Raw genomic sequence first — 5,090 nt, forward strand, 5'->3', positions numbered from 1 at the left:
TGGCCTTGAACTCATTAGGGAGCCAAGACCTTGAACTTACCACAATCCTCTTGCCTCAGCCTCCTGAATACTGGGATTGCAGGCATGCACCAACAAACCTGGCAGTAATCTTCTTTGTTTTTAGTCACTAGCACTTACCTGGCTAATATAGACCATTTTTCTCATAGATGTTACCTTCTTTTTTGGAAATGGACCAACACATACACCTCTCATATAGAAGCTTTCAGTCACTATTCAATCAGCCTAACTCTTTAGGCTGTGGGTCTGTTACAGCTGCTCTGATGAGACCTACTGTGAGTAGAGGGCAGTGACTTCCAGCCCACTTGGGGCAAGGCAGGACCATGGCCAGGTCTTCGGAGTGCTGCATGGAACACCTGCACATGCCAATCACCCAAAACTGCTTCCGGAAAACAGCACAACAGGTGCTCACTATGCTGACTGACATGGCTCTGTGTGTTGACATGTATACACACACGTATGCACTTGCACACACACACACACACACACACATTTTGGGAATTAGAACACTCAACCAGAAGTGCAAGAATTAAAGTTACCCTGCATGTTTATTTTAACTGAAATAAGGACAAAGGCTGGTTCCATCAGAGATGACAGAATATTCAGGTGATTCCGGTAGCCTCTTTCCTCATTTCCTCAGCAGTCCAGATCCTAACTTCCAGTGATGTCTAAAGCCATTTGCCACTGTCCTCTGAGCTGAATGGTTTGCCATGGATGGCCGTGTGTACAGCTGGCTGGGTCTCACTGGACATCATCATCATCAAAGAGATCTTCAAAATCTACAGACAGAATCACATATTAACAGGCACAGGGCAAGTGCTGCGGAAACCACTTCACAGTATATTACATGGTACCTCAAAAGAAACAGAAACAGTACACAATGTAGTAGGAAAAGCACCCTTCCGTAACAAGGCTCAGCTTAATATAAACAGGGCTCCGGTGTTGTTCATATTGTTTTATTCATAAGACAATCCTCGGGAAATGCACACTGGGTGTTGTGGACACAGGGACAAGCACCTCACAGCCTGCTGAGCACTGTGAGTGAAAGTGCTGGCGGGGAGCTGGAGAAGGTGGCAGGAGGACCGAGCTGCTGAGAATGCCTCTTCAGGAAGCCTGGCCAAGCCAAGCTTCTGACCACAGACTGACCCTGTTCCTGCTGGAAGATGTGTGGTACACACAATGTACAGCTCTGAGTCACTCCACAGCCACAGCCACTGTGGCCGGTTTAATTTTCACTCATCTTCCAATTTCCTGACCACACGTCATTTCCATGACAGGCAAAGAACAAGCCAGCCCCACCTCTCAGGGCAGTGAACTGAAAATGTGCCTGCTGGTGATGCCACACAGCAAAGAGTCAGGAGCCTCCAGCAGCCCCAAACCGGGCTTTCCCACAGAAGGGGAGCATCCCCAACACACATCTGGCAGCAGAGAGGGGCTACTCCATGTCCTCGCTGCCTCCTGGCCTCTACATGTGGTACGGCTATGCTGGGCACGTCACATCTGGTCCCCATCCCCAGAGAACCTCTGCTCCTGTCACCTCCAGAGATGCCACCCTGTGATGTGCTCCAGGAATAATCCCACCCCGTGTGTCAGCCCTCATGGTCTTGGCCCTGCCTGAGGCCTCATCTAAATCTTCTACTACTTCATAAAAGAGCAATGAAAGAGAGTGAGTCACACTCAGCACTAGAACCCCACACCCAGCTCCCAGCCCATCTATCTATGAACCAAAAGGACTGTCAGAAGCTCTCGGCGAAGCTATCACATGCCTCTCTCCGCTACCTGAGTGCCCAGAGTGGGCACATGCTCCTGAGCTCAGTGGGCAAGCAGGAGTGGGGCAGAGGCCTTCTCTGTTCCTCCCCTCCAGCATGGCTCATAGGGAGAGCTCATGTTGCTAAGGGCTGGATCTCCCTCAGACACCTTTCTTGTCAGAAGGAAGGGGCTGTCACTGGATCAGCACAGATCACACCTAATCCAACAGGCTGGCAGAGGACAAATGGGACTCTGAAAATCATCAAAATGCAAGAGACCCCAGTGCTAGCACTAAGAATGAAACAACCATGCTGGTGCGGCATCTCCCAAGATGCCCTGCACAAGCTGCCACTCTCATCAAGGCAGCCTTGGAGCACACTCCACACCTCTGCACCATCTGCTAGCATACAATTTACAGAAAGGCTACTCAGCTCTCAAGGGCTGCATCCAGTGTCACTTCCCCTGCTCCTGACACCAGATGAAGTCAGCCAGGACTTGCCTTAAAGGAGTAGCCAGGCCCCAGGAAGACCACACTCTAGTTTAGCAGCCTGGCTTCCCTTCTGGGGCAATGGCTGCCTTGGCATTATCTAGACAAACCAGCATGGACCTGGGGCTTCCGGGCTGTTTGATAAGTTAGAAATCAACATGGCAAGATCTTGTCCCAGCTTCTTCTGACAGGTAACAAAAGTTCTTTGTACGAGAAAGCACCATGTGATTAAAGCAGGACAGAAAAAGGAGGAAAACACCATTTTTCCGAGTAGGAAACATATCTAGTATTTCCACTTACTGTTTGAACCCTAATTAAGGAAGTGAGGGTTACACAACCTGCAAGAGTAAGGCATTCAGAAATCAGAAAGCCAAGAGAAATATGCCCTACCACATCTGAGAATGTATATGAGTCAGGTTTCCACTGTTACTATTGAGTAAAATTACTCCCACATTCTTGGAATGTGGTATGAAAGCCCTTACATTTGAGATGAAGTATATCCTGCATCTTGACTTCAGAGACAGGGAAGGGCAAAAGCCAGAGTGTGGCTGTCAGTCCCCAAGGACAGGGAGGCCAAGAATCCAGCTGGACAAACAGGTGTGGGCCAGGTAAGGAAAGGAAACAAAAGCAACCATCAAGAGAGAGCAGACCATACAGCCAGGCTGGTTCCTACACCCAGATCCGGGTGACAGACAGGAAGGAATCTAGCATAATCTCAGGTGTCCATGAGCTTGTGCTAAAGCAGTGCTCAAGCTCAACCTCTGAAATGTAAGACAGGGAGCAATTTCCTATTAATTTTCTCTTGGAAAAATAGGGCTCATTGCCAGAGTTAACCACCAGTGTCACTCCCTGCACTGAGAATGGCAGAGGGTCTGGGCTTCACCATGACGTGATCCAAATTATTCATGTCACAAAGTTGCCCCACTGCATCGACATGTAGAAGAAACTGTCAGACTGAACCTGGCACCCCAAGTCCCGGAATCCTTACCATTAAAAAAGTCTGCATGAACTGCCTTTTCATTGGCTGCCAAGTCCATCAAGAGCCCAGTGCTGCCTCCCGCCTGCAGAATGAAAGGCAAGGTTACATCAGCTGTGATTTCTGGGAACAAGAGGTAAATTCATCATAGCATCCACCCCACCTCCACAGAACAAGACGCTGGGTGGTAGGAAATGAGCACCAGATGGAGTCAGATTTTAGTTCCAGACAGAGGGGTATGTGAAGGAAGATTCAAAGGAATTGTTTTTAAGGTCTCTCAAGGTCTCAAGAAGAGTTCTCCAACTCCTCCTGGCATAGCCACAGAGGCTACAAACGTGCAGCACCCAGCATGATTGCTCTCCTCTGGCTACCGACCAGCATTCTCCTGAGAACACAACCATTTCCCTCAGGAACCAGACCTACCCTGGCCCTAAGGTTTGGAGCGGGAGGGACTGCCATAATGGAACCTTCCACTGCCAAACCCTACAGTGGCGGTGAAATCAGGCCATGACCAAAGCTGGGTGATCCTATGAACCCAAACTTTGCACCTTGCTTAGTGTCAACCAGGGGTGCAGGGTTAGTCCTCCAGTGACAGCAACCTGGTCAGCTGGCCACAGACCCTGGCTTCTGCCCTGGCCCCTATATTCTCAGGGATGCTCAACCCTTCTCTGGTTCTCAAGCGGCCAGCACCTCCTGTGTTCCCTTTCATTGCTGATCTCAGGATTCTTGGACTCCTCCCACCCCTAACCCCACAGGAAGCCATGCAGATTCTCTCAATTAAATCCTGGCTTGATTTCCTCCCTACACCAGCTGACTCACTCAGTGCCTCATGTTTCATTTCTGTCCACATCCATTTTTCTAGTCTTTCACCCCAATCTCCCTCCAAACTACCCAAGTCACCATCCTACATAGCAAATTACAGTGTCTCTCCTCATGTGATTCTACACTGCCTACCTCAGGGACTTTAAAACAGAAGTGAGAAGCTGGGGCTAGAGCACGCGCTTCAGGGTTGGGACCCACAGAACGCACCCATTTTGCACTACTTCAACATCAGGTTCCACCCCTCTGGCACTGTGAGCTCTGCCATGTTGAACTGCGTGACACTACCTCAGTGTGCCCGTGGGCATCACCCCTGCAGGGCTCGGCTCCTGCCAGTTTCTTCCTCCATCCTTGTCCACAGAGCAACACCAGCACACAATTCAGCATTTGACTCCAGAAACACTCCTTTCCTAAGCCCAGGCTGAGCCACTCACAGCCTCTGCAGGAAGCCCCTACTTTTCTACTACACTTAGTATGTGCGATCAGTCTCTGTCAGCTATTCCCAACCTACCTAAGCACAGGAACTGCGCCAGGCCATTTTTGTACCCCTTAAACTTTGAAAAAGAGAATGGGCAGCTCTGACATCCGAGAGTTGGCCTGACAGTCCCAGCTAGGCTGTAGTATCCTGCTGCTGAACCTAGAACACCGTGCACTAGACACCCGACAAGGTCGGTCTGTGACCGTGCTGGAAGAAACAAGAGAACCAAGACTATTTCAGGACCCGGTACAACCGTACAGAAAGAAACCAGATCACGGTGAAAGCACAGAAATGCACGAATCCCTTCTCCATTCTAAGAAGAAAGACGCTGGCGCTGCTTCTTTCCCAGTTTGTCACCTATGCTCCTGACCTCCTTCCTTGTGGACAAAGTTTATTAGGCGGCCTGATCAGAAAGCTGCTCGCTGCCGAACAGCACCCACTCGGGAGCAGGGCCCACGTCCCTCCCAGACCGCCCAACGCCAGCTCACAGCCTGCGAAGGTCTCGCTACCCTCGCCTGCCAGAGCCCCGCAGCGCCGCCACCGCTGTCGCGGGGGTCGGGACA

At 50.5% G+C, this 5,090-nt stretch overlaps 1 long non-coding RNA gene across 1 annotated transcript; it reads right to left on the minus strand.

Moving 5' to 3' along the window:
• Positions 1 to 722: 722 nt before the first annotated feature.
• LOC104875585 lies at positions 723 to 5,034 on the minus strand. The gene is made up of 3 exons (XR_784109.2): positions 5,016 to 5,034; positions 3,243 to 3,315; positions 723 to 797 (listed from the first exon to the last, which is right to left on the minus strand). It is a non-coding gene; the product is annotated as an uncharacterized LOC104875585 (long non-coding RNA).
• Positions 5,035 to 5,090: the final 56 nt, after the last annotated feature.

This window comes from Fukomys damarensis, unplaced genomic scaffold (assembly GCF_012274545.1).
Source record: "Fukomys damarensis isolate Sample0158 unplaced genomic scaffold, DMR_v1.0_HiC HiC_scaffold_16, whole genome shotgun sequence".
Taxonomy (NCBI): Eukaryota; Metazoa; Chordata; class Mammalia; order Rodentia; family Bathyergidae; genus Fukomys; species Fukomys damarensis.